Source organism: Dermacentor andersoni, chromosome 4, assembly GCF_023375885.2.
Source record: "Dermacentor andersoni chromosome 4, qqDerAnde1_hic_scaffold, whole genome shotgun sequence".
NCBI lineage: Eukaryota > Metazoa > Arthropoda > Arachnida > Ixodida > Ixodidae > Dermacentor > Dermacentor andersoni.
The window spans coordinates 89,814,430-89,829,929 of NC_092817.1; positions in this window are offsets into that span (position 1 = coordinate 89,814,430).

Consider the following 15,500-nt stretch of genomic DNA (forward strand, 5'->3'; position numbering starts at 1 on the left):
AAACTTATTTTGCCAAGAAAGAATCGAATAGTTTCTTTCTTTTTTTTTTCGATTCAGAAAGGGCGAGCATGTGGGTGGGGCGCGGCGTGAAGCTGTACCAGGAAAAAAATACAATAAAAATAAAACCGAAATAGACCGTGAGGCTACGGTATATTCTCGTGCTTCTTTAGTTTCATTCACTTCCAGCTTTGTAAGAACGTGTCATTCAATTGCGGCTTTAGCGGAAACCCACGCACGCAACAAAAGGGGAGGGGGGGAGCGAGGGGGGGGGTAAAACATCAACCGTTCTTCGTTCTTCAGCTCTCACTTGCCTCGACCGCTTGAATAAGCTTCGACTTGATCGGTCGCCCGCTCCACGCCGGAATTATATCGACGATACACACCCGTTCTCTTCTCTGTTGCTGTCTCGGTAATGTTTACATGCTCTTCTTTCCTTTTGATTCAAGGTACCTACAAATACATCTTTCTCTCTCTTTCTCTCTCTCATGCCAACCACAGTCAGACAGCGGGAATCCACCGCACAGCGTCGAACCCGCGTTCAAGTTTTGCATGGCCCATAGGATGGGAGCGACGAGAGCGCGGGTAGAACGACGAACGTCTTGCGAGAACGACGCCGTTAGCCGCAAAGCAGCCGCAGCCTACTGCTTCCTGCGACCGGAAGTAGTGGAAGTCTTGAATGCTTCGGGCGCAGTCCGTCGAGCGCGTCCGCCACGTCCGAGTTGTCGAAACGTTTCATTTGGAGAGCGAGTTTTTAGGCGTTTTATCCGCTGCCCTTTATTGACATTTTATTCTCATGTGATAATGCCACTGGGCGCTCGATGTTTCGTGCCACGTCAAGCGGGACACTCAGCGTCCGGTTATGATTCGAAGCATATTTCTAAGTCTCCATGGCGTTGAAACGGGCCGACAGAATGGCAAATGGCTCGTGGTTGAGAAGCATACACGGGGGTGTGACGGAATCTGTAGGGTGTTATGAAATACATGCTGTCGCAGCACATTCGTTATTCTGTCTCCGCACGGATACAGTAACAAAGTAATTGTTGTGTGCGTGTGAATATATGGCTCTAAATGGAAGCCCCAGTAGCACAGCATTCATATGCAAACCATTTTATTTCCGTTCTCGGCGCGCTGTCATCTCCCCTCTTAATGTGCCGTTTCTTTTCTTTTTATTTTTCATTGTTGTGCCTCGCTACGCAAGCTGGACACACAGCCTCATTGCCAATGTGCTGTGGGCGACACCCGTAATAACGGAAGTTTCAACACACGATTCTGACGCCCATCCCTTTTTGATCAGCTCCCCGATTTCACCTATTCTCTATCGTATTTCATAAAACGAGAAAAGAAAGCGAACAAGAAATACTGCACACAATATCGCCTGAATTCCAAGGTTCCATGAACATACCTCGAATTCGAAGTTCTACAAAAGGAAAAAAAGTATGCCCTTAACCTGCCATATTTGCGTATTTTTGTGCTTTGAAATTTCGGACAATGTGTTTTGCACCCCAGCGGCTTCTCATGGTCGCCAAGGTGAATAAGGTAGTACTTTGTTTTTCTGATTTACATCGGCAAAGGAAGACTAAATATTCGCAGGAATCATTATACGTCGACAAAATCGATAATTATTTTTTGTCTTTGGAGAGCGAAAACATTGACACAGTCAGTGTACTGATGTGGCTAGCGTGCAAAGGCCATGGAAACTTTGCTCGTAACCGGTACAAGAGCGTGGCGCTGGGCTACTTTACTGAGCAACATTCCGAGTAAGACAGCACAGCAACGGTAACAATGAAAGATAAAACAACACAGGCGATGTGTGATAATGCAGATGATGCCGTCACCAGTTCTTCATCACGAAAGTAATCATTGGAGCTTATATATATATATATATATATATATATATATATATATATATATATATATATATATATATTCGCTTTCAACATTATTTATTCCCTTAGATATTATTCCGTGTATGCAACAAGCAGCACCCGACATGTACGTCGCCGTCAGTAGCACTCGGGCCCTCAACGTCACGTGACACGTTGCTATGAAATCCATGCCATGTTATACTGCTACCCCCATCGCTCTGACCATCGTTCGAGTATATCTAGCGAGTTGGTCGTGAGTCTGTAGTCGGATGCGAAGCCTGATTCTCGGAGAACCCGCTATACATTGTGTTTGGTGCTACTGCAGGTACGAATAGCCCCACAGCGGATTGCAGGCAGAATCATACCATGTGTGTGGAGGGAAATAAAGCAAAGAGATGTAAGGTATGGAGGCCAACGAGACGAGCCTCATGTTTGCAACGCTACACCGAGAGTAAGGAAAATGGGAAACGGTAAGAGAAAAAGAGGGTGAGAGTGAGCGCTGCTCGCACATACGACTGTAAACGGCCACTATGGCGGCTGCACTGAGCGGCAGTATCGCACGAACAGATTTCGGCAGCAGCGACAGATGGTTCAAAAACTTTCGTTTCATAATATGCCCTGGAGTCGAGCCGGTTCAGTGCGGTCTGTAGAGAGGTGCGCTAGACGAACTACCGAGGGCGAGTGCACAACAGGTGCCCGCCGGTTTCGTCAGAACTGCAAGAGGTGCACGCTCGTGTATTAGTCATTCCAATAGGCTAACGATAAGCGTCACTCTCAGCCATAAGCGATGGAAAAATCTTGAACTGACGCGAGACAAACTAGTCAAAGTCTGAAGCTGTAACAAAGGGTCCCAGTTACGTAGGCGGCACTTAGACACGCATAGAAAGCTGGTGTAGGTTGTGTGAACAAGTAAATGAAGTCGTCTTGCAGCATTCGTCCCTCCCAGCACAATTCGGCGTGCCCGGGTGTCTTCGTGAGCAGATCGGACAGCCTTGTTAGCGAAGTTGTTGCCGACAACGCCACGAGGATCCGGGAGCAACTGAAAGATGACATCGTGAGTAGACTCACGCAATGTTTTCTAGCCACCTGAAGGATGTAACAACCAGTTCTACAGGTAGACCTCCATGCCGTGTAAAATCTTGCGCACCCCTTCTGTTCTTCAAATCACCCATCAAAAGGACGAAAGCTGCGTTGAACATCCCGATTATTTGTGGACAGGTCACTGAATTGCTCCGCTGTAGAGAAACAACAAGACGCGATATAAAAGTATAATGCTGAGTATCCTTCCGATTTCTCGCTCAACAACACGAAGAAGCGGAGACTTTCGCAGATCTGCCTGACAGAGACGTCGAGACACTTCGATCGCATGCTTTACAAAACCCTACCTTGTCAAAAATGAACACCGCGAAGGAGCAATGGGAGGCACTGCTGTCCAGCTTGGCCTTCTACGACCAGCTCAAACTGACCCAGGGAGCGGAGAAGATGGCAAGAACCGGCAGGGCCCTGGACTAGAGGCCCAGACCATTAGCGATGCCCCCTTCAGACCAACCAACAGCAGCTGTGATTCCTCCTTCAATAAAGCTGAGAAGCTTAAACAACTTTCGGGAAGATCGTGACATTCACATTATATGGGCACCCCGAACACTCCTCCCTTCCCGAGAACGAAATAGCGCACAACCTGGCTCGAGAACTCATGGGCCGAGCAGGTAACAAGCAGCAAGTACTGCGAACAGAGGGAGACCGGATGACCAGCTTTAACGTGATCACCAAACACTATAAATTCGGATGGGCCGATTTCCCCTTGGCACACTCTTCGCTGAGTAGACGGCAAGCGACGGCATGGTGCCTCAAAGAAACAGATACATATCGAACCCGGTGGCATACCACCGCTACTACCTGAACCTTTACACGGATAGATGTAGATTCTGTCAAGAAAGGGCGAACCTGCAACATATGGTTTGGGCTTGTCCTCGGACACCCACACAGAATACAACAAACAAGACCAGAGAGCCGTGGGAGGCCGCGTTGCTCAGATGTGCATCGGAAGACCAACTCAAGGCAATCCAGCAGGCCGAAGATGCCGCCAGGGCCTAAGGCCTCGAGGCATATAGGTAGAGAGGCCTAGGTCTCAAATATACTGCGCACAAATAAAGTTTATTCCTCCTCCTCCTTCTCTCTTGTCAAAAATGCTCCCCCCCCCCCCCCCTGTAGTTGTGTTCAGTGCTTCCCTTCATAGTGACAACAATTGTGGTGAAGCCACCATCTGCAGAAAAAAAGGGGGTTTTGTTTTCAGAATAAGTTGTTGTATGGCAGGTTGGTCTAATTTGCTCTACATTAATCTACATATAATGTACATATATATGTACATATAGCACATATATGTACGTCTGTAAATATAATTAGATACAACCACACTTACACATATGTACGGTCCCTGTCACGTCGTATAGGAACAATGAACACACACACTCGGGCTAGTAAAAAAATCAACCGAAGTCACCGGCAAACGGAGCAACGCTGCAGTTTGAGAACAGGAAGATCACCACGATATCTAGAGTTGCAAATTTATCGCACAATTTTTAAAGCGAATAGCTTTTTTTGTCTCTTCCAAGTAAAACCCTTGCTTGGGCTAGTTGGTTCATGCTCACCGCTGATAAAATGGGCCGACGCGTATGGCACGCGCTCCAGAGCCACCGATGGGCTAGATGCATTCATTGCCAAAAGCCCACTATTACAGCTCTTTCAGACGCACGTGCTGTCTACCTATACTAGCGCTACAGACGTGCTGGTTAACGCCTCTATTCTCTACAGAATTACGCAATGAAACAACAAACGATTTTTGAATGGTCTCACTGCAACAAATGTATGCCATCAAGCGCACCATTTTTTAAATGAATCGAGTGGCGTTCTTGAAGCGTTCGGCTATTCCCTTACATTGGCAGTCATCATCGATTATTTATGGACAATTTGTTTTAGATCTTCGGTTGATTCGCTAGAAAAACATCACTTGCAATCATCTACGTTTTCTATTTCCCCGGAGGAAATCCATAGAAGGTGACTGGTAAGGATAAATTCATTTTATCCTTGGAGCAATACTTTCCATCAAATTTATTCAAAAATTTAGAAGTGAGACTACCACAGTCAGTAGAGACAAATACAGTAACAGTGTCTGTTGTTTCAATGAATGATGTATGACTGTAATCAAAACAATGAACGTAGTTAACGTACATTGACCATGCAGTAAAAAAATATAAAAAATTGAGTGCTCACCCAAAGGCACCAAGTTGAGCGTTCTTTTATTATTTATTATTGAGCACTCCTACGGGAGAAACAATTCGTGAAAAATCGGAGCTTCCACAAAAAAGCTTTCTAGTTGTTAGAAGACAAGCGAAAAGTTGATAAGGTTAAAACAGCCATCCATATTCTTAACTTCAGAATATTATTAGGTTTGTCTACACAAAACAACTCAAGAAGAATAGACAGAAAGAGCTAGCTGGTAGCTGCCACCAGCCAGGGCACAATGTCTGCCCGATCTAGAAGAGCAAATGAACATAAAAAAATAACAGTGAGTGAGGAACTGAATGAACATTAAGGAGAAGAGGGCGTAGTGAGTCAACGAGAGGAGATATTTTAAAAAGGGGGATTTGAGGAGACCAACACGAGTATAAAACGTACATCCACCTCACACACTCATCGAATGGCATTTAGCGTCCGCCAAATATTCCACAAATTAGCACAAGCATGAAAATGTGCAGTGTAAATTAAGGCGTGTAAATGTATTACGTTCAGGTGTAACAAATGGGCTTTGTGAACTTAACCAATTTTAGACGCACGACCAGAATGAAATATAATGAAGATTCATGGTAACATAGTAAGCCCAGTAACTATTAGTCTCTTAAAGTGGAACAGTCACCCGCCGTGGTTGCTCAGTGGCTATGGTGTTAGGCTGCTGAGCACGAGGTCGCGGGATCGAATCCCGGCCACGGCGGCCGCATTTCGATGGGGGCGAAATGAGAAAACACCCGTGTGCTTAGATTAAGGTGCACGTTAAAGAACCCCAGGTGGTCGAAATTTCCGGAGTCCTCCACTACGGCGTGCCTCATGATCAGAAAGTGGTTTTGGCACGTAAAACTCCATAAAAAAAGTGGAACAGTCCAAGGTTAGCTGACTAAGCGTTTCTGTTGCACCTGACAAAGCACAGGATGCATTGAGTGCCAGCTCTCGTCGCACGCTGCTCGAAGTTTTCCTACCACGCCTCTAAGGCAACGAGGTGAACTACGCCCACGAGCTTGTGGAAGATATGATCTCGCAGCTGCCTTGTCTAAGAATATTTTACGCCATCTAAATTCAGCCAAACTTGCAATAAATACATAAGTGGTTCTCAAGAATCTCCTAAAAGCCGACGCATCTGGGCAACTAAGAAGGAAATCTAGATAAGTTCACCATGAACATTTAAAGCAGCAAAGCTTTAACAGTGTGAAACGTTAAAGCCTGCTTCCCTCGTGAAACAAACAGCAAGAGAACAACATTTTTAGTAAAAAGTTGCTGCTTTGTTTCAAACTGCGAATGCATATGCTAAATTTGTTGCTTTATAGAACGCTTGTTTCTGTGCTCTCTGCATTTTTGGTGAACTCTTTGCCTTTCGGGGTGCCTTACCTCCCCGTCTTGCGACCATGGACGCGGAGCATGCCACAGGCCCTCCTGGCCAGAAGTCATCACGGCTGTCAACCGCAAGGAAGCGAGTTGGCTCCCCCAGCGACACCGAGGACACCGAGCTGTACTCTATGTCGGAAGACGACTCATCCGACGACGGCTTCATACCCGTCCGGAGTAAGAGGGCGAAGAGGAAGATCGCCAACACAGCGCCGTCACCTCCTGCGAGCACTACGACTATGAAGTCACGGCCTGCGCGCTGGCCACACGTCATCATCTTTATGCCGAAAGAACCGTCAAGCAACCTACGGTTGCTGAACAGGCAAGCCCTATCCATTTTTCTGGAACGTGCGGTGCCGGATCAAATTAAAGACATCAGAATAAACCCACGCAAGAATATACTCGCCATAGACGTGTACAACGCGAGTGCGCTTGGAACACTTCAAGAAATCACGGAGCTTGGCGGAATCAAAATGCGCCCCTTCATCCCGATCGACGACACATCGATAGCCGGTGTAATTTACGACATCGACATTGCCATTCCCAATGAAGATTTACCTAGCCTCATCAAGCCGGCAAACGAGGGCACGATCATTACGCAAGTGCGCCGTCTTGGGAATACGCGCTGCGTAAAAGTAATCTTCAAGGGGGATTGCATACCCTCCCACGTTAAAGTCGGACATTTTCGACATCCAGTTCGACCATTCATCCAGAAGCCGCTTCAATGCCATCAGTGCTTCAGGCTAGGACACGTAAAGGGCGTGTGTCCGAACTCGCTTCTGTGTCCCCGTTGCGCTGAACCTCATGCAGAAGTGACCTGCGGTGCCACAGTTCTGAAGTGCGCCAACTGTAGCGGCCCTCACGCAGCCTCGTCGAAAGACTGCCCCCGCATCAAGAGGGAGCGCGCGGTTCTGAAGCAAATGGCCAGAGACAATTCGGCCCACAGGGAGGCAGCCGAAGTAGTCCGGCGTCGGCGTCGACGTCGGCACCGTCGTAAGTCTTCAAAGAAGGCGCATGAGCGAAGCGATAGTACCCGCTCCACTACGGTACCACTTAGTCGCGACGCGATAGGGCCCACCACTTCCACGAGGGCATCAGATAAGACTCTTTCTTTAGAGGAATGGCCTACGCTACCGAGCCGCTCCCTTGCTAAGGAACCTCAGAAGGTCACGGCGCCACCGGAGCCTTCTCCGGCCATTGATGATTCACCTAAAACAGATCAAGTCATCTCGGTGCTACGTTCCCTCATGGAGGCCATCCGAACGATTTTAGTTGAGATGGGGACACCGTCTGCTCGAAGCGCACTTAAAGTGCTGGACGCCTTAAGCCCAGTGCTTGAATCCCTCAACTAGAAAGATGGCTACCCATACCCCATCCTTCCGAAAAGAAGTCAAGGCAGCGTCCGTCATGCAGTGGAACGCCAGAGGGCTAAAATCACGAATTTCAGATTTCCGTCAGTATGTGTACACCAATGTGTTTCCACTCATCGTCATTTGTGAGCCCAACTTGTCGAAACCAATCAGACTGTCAGGGTACGAATGTTTCATGCCATCAACAAATAGTGCATGCAGCAAAATCATCATTTTTGTTCGTCGGGAACTCACCTATGTTTTGCAACCGATTGCGCCCCACGACGACAATCAGTATATATGCGTCACAGTTAAAAAGAACAAACTCTTGTTTACTCTCATAGGCGTGTATATATCGCCTTCCAACAATTTCGACACTAAAAGATTAGCGGATATCTTGAGTGTTTGCCCCGCTCCATGGGTCATCATAGGAGATTTCAATGCACACCATCCAGCATGGGGAAGTACAAAGACAAATGCAAGAGGACGAAGATTATCAAGCATCGCCTACAACTATGGCCTTACTCTCTTGAACGATGGTAGCCCCACCTTTCTTCGAGGCGTGACATACGGCAGCTGCCTCGACCTTGCTTTTGTCTCCAACTCTCTCGCCAGATATGTGAAGTGGTTTCCAGATATTGAGACCCATGGGAGTGATCACATTCCCACCTATCTGAACATCAAAGGCTTGATGTCTAGATCTGGCCCACGGAATACCATTCGGACGATTCAATGGGCCAACTTCAAATCTGATATGGAAGATGCCTGCAGCGAGGGCCTGCCCTCTGGGTTAGAACAAACAATTAAAAATACGATGCGGAACGCCACTCGCATACTGACGATCTCTCACACGCGAAACGACTTCGACATAGAATTAGAGCGACTTCGCGCACTTCGTCGCCGGGCGGAACGTCGATATCGGCGTACAAGATCAATCCATGACCTTAGGGCAGCCAGGAGGATACAAAAGAAGACTCAGCGTCGAATGAATAGATTAGCGTCGGAACGTTGGGCAACGTTTTGCCAAACACTCGACCCCCGCAAGCCGCTGTCTCACATTTGGAAAACGGTGCAAGGTCTGCGTTGCCTTCCGGAACAGCGTTTTCCATTCAAGGCACTCGCGCTTTTCCAAGGGCGGCAAGACATCGATGTCGCAGAAGACTTTTGTGTGCGAATGGCAGACCAAGCGACACGCCCAGATTCTCCAGCCCGAGATGATGTCCCCCATTCCCGAGATTGCCGCATGGACCTTCCTTTTACAATGGAGGAGCTCGAGGCGGCACTAGCTCTCTGCAGGCGCTCATCATCTCCGGGTCCAGATGGTATATCATACCGAGCCTTGTGCTATCTCGGAGAATCCGCACGGACAGCACTATTGAGTCTCTACAACACCTCATGGCAGGAGGGAAATGTTCCTGACGAATGGAAAGTGAGCCGCCTGGTGCCAATATTGAAGCAGGGCAAATCCCCACTAGAGCTCAGCTCTTACCGCCCGATAGCGTTGGCCAGCTGTGTAGGAAAGATAATGGAACGGATGATCCTTGGCCGCCTGGAATGGTACCTTGAACACTACAAGATTTATCCGAGTTCCATGGCTGGTTTCCGACGTGACCGCTCTTCCATCGACAATGTAGTTGATCTCGTTTCATATGTCCAGCACGAAAGGTCCCGTAAACGTTTATCTGCAGCTTTATTCTTAGATGTGAAAGGGGCATACGATAACGTATTGCATGAGGCTATTCTCGACGCTCTTGTGACGGTTGGCCTAGGTGGCCGAGTATTTTTATGGATTGCAAGTTACCTATCTGCAAGATCATTCTATGTATTAACTGACGATGGCCCAACTACGCGACGCTATACCAGCAAGGGCGTTCCTCAAGGCGGTGCTCTCAGCCCGACGCTATTCAACCTCGCTCTTATTGGGCTTGCTGAACACTTGCCAACTACCACCAAAATTTCAGTATACGCAGACGACATCTGTCTCTGGACTTCGGCAGTCACACGTCCTCAGATACGTGCACGGCTTCAGAGAGCGGCTACTTTGACAGCGAGCTACTTGTGTGAACAAGGTCTCAGCATATCGCCAGAAAAATGCGCCCTAGTGGCGTTTACTCGCAAACCAATGACGCCTTATGTCATCTCAATCAACGGGCGGACCATTTCCTATGTCAGAACCTACAGATTTCTAGGCGTAATTATCGACCGAGACCTCTGTTGGAGCCCGCACGTGGCTTACATGAAACGACGCCTAACAGCAACCTCCCAGTTGTTTAAATACCTGACAGGAAAGACGTGGGGGATGTCAGTAGACGCAATGCTGAGACTCTACAGAGCTCTCTTTCTCGGTTTTTTAAGATACAGTCTACCTGTACTGAACAACACCTGCAAGACAAATATTCGTGTTCTGCAAGCAGCGCAAGCTCAAGCACTCAGAGTTTGTCTTGGTTTGCCGAGATGCACGTCAACTGAGGCAACTATTGCGATTGCTCGGGACCATCCAATGCAGACTCACATCACGGTGGAAACCCTGAGAACGCATATCAGACATTTGGCACGGGCCCCCTATCACCACCTTGCAACACTACCTTCAGACAGGCACCAAGCATCATTCTCAAAAACTATTGTCAAGTACAACGACAAACTTCCCTCGGGCTTCACCGCTGCATCTAAACCATCGATGCCCCCTTGGTGCCTTGTCAGCCCCACAGTCCATCTCAACGTGCCAGGAATCGGGAAAAAGTCTGAGCTGTCGTCGCCTGTGCTGAAACAACTGTCTCTGCTTCTTCTGCACGAGAGGTACGCAGACAGTGCACATATTTATACTGACGGTTCCACAAACATCCAGTGTTCGTCCGGTGCTGCAGTCGTCCCAGAAAGAGGTATTACCATCAGCTTTAGGACTGACCACCCAACGACATCTACATCTGCGGAACTAGCTGCTCTTCGAGCTGCACTTTGTTTTGTCAATCGGGAACCACCTCGACAATGGTCAATTTTCAGCGACTCAAAGGCAGCCCTACAATCTGTACTATCAGCTCTGCGTCGCGGGCCATCTGAACAGCTCGTATTCGATATTAGATGCCTACTTCATACATCACATGAGAAAGGACATCGCGTGACGTTTCAGTGGCTGCCAAGTCACTGCGGCGTCATCGGAAATGAAGACGCCGATAAAGCCGCTCGGACAGCTCTTGAAGACACACAGGAAGAGGCCATACCACTTTCACGTTCCGACGCAGCCAGCAGACTTCAAGTGCTTGCACAGGAGATCACGCTCTCTCTATGGTGCACACCAAGCAGCCAGACCAACCGCAGCGATCATCAACACGACCTGCCCTCCTTGATGCATCTCTGTATGCCAACCGGACTCCGCCGAAGTGAGGCCACCCTGCTTTATCGCTTATGGCTAGGGGTGGCCTTCACGAAATCTTACTCGTTTCGCATTGGAATGGCCGACAACGCTCTCTGCAATGCCTGTCTTTGCGAGGAGACGCTGGAACACATTCTGTGCGACTGTCCTGAATATAAAGTTCAGAGACAGTCCATGGCGTCCGTTCTAGCGCACCTTGACAGTAGACCATTGTCAGTTGCAACCATTTTCACATATCGCCGACTGAAGACATCGCAGCTGAAGGCGACGAAGGGACTACTTCGGTTTATGAAGGATACGGGCTTGGACAAGCGACTGTGACAGTGATGTCACGTACCACACAAGAGTGACAGACTGTAACCAACGATGTGTGTGCCGTGTTATGTGCCCTCTATCTCTTCTCCCCATCTTTCATCCCCCCCATCCCCCTCCCATGTGTAGGGTAGCAAACCGGTTAGGCAAAACTGGTTAACCTCCCTGCCTTCCTTCTCCACTTTTTCCTTCCTTCCTTCCTTTATAGATAACCATGGAAGACATTGAAAAACAAAAAGTGTTCACATATCAAGTTATTATTTATGGCAGCGAAACAGCGTCTTTTTCCAGTAAGGCAGGAACAAAACAGAATGAGCAAGTAATTTATTTATTATCTTTTTGATTGACGCTATTCATATGAGTACATTGAAGGCTGGCCAATATCATATATTTTTTATTATGTTAATCAGCGTAAACAGGTATAAAGTGCAAGGAAATGCAAACAGACAAAACATTCGTTCGGTGTAGTGTTCAGAGATTTTGTGTCTATTTCTAGCGCGTTGCGTTTTTTTTTTTTCTGCCGGTGAACGGGTTTTAATGATAGCCGTAGTACGTGCTCGATTAGAAAATAAGAAACTCTAAACCTTGTATTCCCCGACGAGAGCCCGCCCCTGTCACCACAGCTAAAAAATACATATACCTATAGTGCATTACTTACATCAATCACATAACAGCCTCGCAGGGACTCAGCCATCTCCATCAGCTGCGCGCGGCCACGCCGAGACATAACAGCAGCAAAGCAGGGACCCTTTCAAGCTCTTTACGCCGATTAACGACCACCACCGCGCCGCACGGTTCTAAACTTACAGTTGAAGAGCCAGCCCGGCGCTAAACATCCGACAACAGCAGCAGCACAGAATTCCAGTCGGCTTTCATTTCCGAGAAAGCCCCAAACCTCTCGGCTCCATTTTGCTTCGTTTTCTTTCTGTCTGTCGCTTGGCTGTTTTTGTGGAGCGCTTTCTCTCGTCGCTCAGCGCGAGCAGGTTTCCACGACAGTCTAATTGGGCGCAGGTCGAACACCATTCGTCGTGGTGAACGCCACTGGGAGAAGGGAATCGGAAGGAGTGCGCAGGGAAACCGTTGCGAACGAATCGACGACGTCCGAACCACAGCCCATGGGACCGAGCGCCTTTGGAAGCAGACACGCGGCGGGCCTCTCGTGTCCGCGTCGAAGACAAAGGGTGTCACGACAGAGCCAGCAGCAGCTACGGCGGCGGCAATTCCCGCGAAGAGAGCGGCCACCTATTTTACCCGCGTGCGACCGCTTCCACCGACGTTGTTGCTGCCTTCGCGGTTCCCTGGCTGTTGCTACCACGGCGCGGCTGTTCTGCGCAGTACGGAGTATGGCGCCGCCTTTATGCTGGCACTCGCCGAGGTGCGCCGTTCGAGAGTGCAAAGACGGTGTCCAGCCCTAAATTATTCCGCCGCGACTAGCTCGCTGTTTTCGGTTCGAGTAATGCGACGCTTCTCGAGTCTGTTATAGTTTTACTGCAATGTACGTTTCAAGTGCGTCGCGTGGTATACTTAGAGATGGGCCAGCAATTATTTCTACGGATCGCAAGTGACCTGCTCTAAATATCCCAAGTAGCTTATGGCTGCTTTCGTTGAAACACGCGATTGCCGTTTTCGGTATGACAGTCTGCACTGATGGTTTTTGTCGCGACTCGCCCACAGATTTCGAGCTATTCACAGAGAGCACGGCCACGAAGCGCACCGTCCTGTACGCCAGTGTACAAATGTTCATTCGAAACGCTATGATAAAATATTTAATGTATTTCGTAATGCATAACGGAGCGTTTGTCTTTTTTTTTAACGCATCGATCATTTGTGTAATCAAAACGGATGCATAGTATGTTTAAGTACGTTTAACTTGTTTATTACTCATTTCCGCGTTGCACGAAGCCCAAGAATCTAACGACAGTGCGTAAAATACCACTCCATTGTCGAATGACTTTCGCCACGAATAATATATCGCATAAATTTAGGCATTGCGAAGGGTAACACTTCGTTTACTAATTTAGTGGGATCGCGACATGCTCACTCCCAAGCCTATTCGAGGCTACTAGTGCAATCAAGATGCTAATTCATCGCAGAACGAGCACTGTTGTGTTGCTACCTTCTGCATTTTCTACCGCTCTTAATGAACATTGCGAAGTGCACTGAAGCAGCGTTTTTACTGTGATAGCTAAGTGCATGACGTTAAAAGAAAATTGCAACGCAGGGAATGTACGGTCATTAGTGCGGTTTCTTGTACTATCAGGAACATCTGAAGGTTACTAAATCTCATTGATGCAAATTAATTCTGTGTGAATCTGGATGGTGGCGGAAATCATGATAGGACTGTGTTCGTAGCTTCGTGCTCTACATACAGTTGGTCGCCATTTTATTCCTTTCATAAAGCTCAATATTTTATTGTTATAATAATTATCACTTCAAAACTTTCTGTTTGTGGATGTATATTATTTTTTTTTTTCGGAGCTTGCACGTATTCGTGTTTCTGTAATCTCTTTTGTTACCATGTTCCCGTGGCAGCTGTGCGCGTGTTCACGAGTGCGGTGTTTGAAACGTGAAAATAGCGAGGGTCGTCATTTGTACTTCTACAGCAACGTCTTTATTTCATTAACTATAGAGGAACATTTGCTTTTGTGCATTTACCGCGTGTTCGTACATGTGAACTGCCCTGCCTTGCCTTTTATTTCTCTCTATTCTTTATTCGGAAGTTACGCATCATTTGGTACACATCCGTCATTCTTTAAAAAGAAGTAGCTAGCCGGCACTATGTACAGACACCATCATCTTTCTGAATAACACAAATGATAAAGATGGACGGCAAAGCTTCTCAGGTACACTACGCTCTGGAATATGAACAAACTTGTCGAAAAAAAAACGGCCAACATAGCCCACGTCATTAATAAAATAAATAACTAAACGCAGGTATAAAGAACGCAGCAGCAGTAAAGACTACAAAAACGTGCGGCCCCCAACACCGTCTATTCGAAGGCGATAGTTTGAAGTACACAAATGAAGAAGAGCAACTACGCGCGTTTCTCACAGACAAAACTGAAGCAATACGTCAGGATAGGATAATGTGCACAGCGTATAGAGCAGTCGCTGATGCCTATAGAAAGCGAAGCCGCTCAAGAAAGAAGAAGCTGAGATCTCATAGATGCACTCAGCCTTTTTCCTTTAGGCAATGAAAGTCATCCGTCCGCTAATATGTAGGAATACCAATTCTAAGTTCCGCCAAGAAGTATGCATTGTTTTACAATTTTTTCCGCTGTTTAGTCTACACGTTCGTGGCCTTCATGAAATGTGTTTGAATATCGAACAGCTTGATTTAAATGAGCGATCAACGTGATGTTCGCAACTACAGCACAGCTCGCCAAGCAACTCAGATACGCGTAACATCGAAAAGAGGAGGAAAAAGTTGGAAGGCTAAACAATACAATTTGTCGAGTTTTGTGCTCTGATGAGCTCCTTTTAAAAACCAGCTCACACTTTGCACGCCTATGACACAACACTCATTTCAACACGTTATATATGCACGCGTGCCCGACTACACGGTTGACTACAATTCATTGTCTCGTACCTTCAGGTGCATTCATCCTGTGAATTGATAGTTCGATTTGATTACATTTCTCGGATGTTCAGAATCGGGAACAGTGCACAGCACCAGAACGAATTAATAATTTTAAACTTTGCAGATAGTATCGTGAAGTTGACTGAATACGGACTCCGTGCGAGAACTCTATACGGGAACGTCATGTACATCAGAACGTCGACTATTTAGTCTGTAGCATACTTGGAAAGCAGCTATATAGGCACTTGAAAAATATGGCGCATGTAAAGCGCCGTTAAAAAAATGAAGGAGTAGAACCCACTGCATGACGACGTACTGAGGCGGTGAGCAAGTACCCCGCCGTGTACACCAACTCGTTTTACTAAAACACC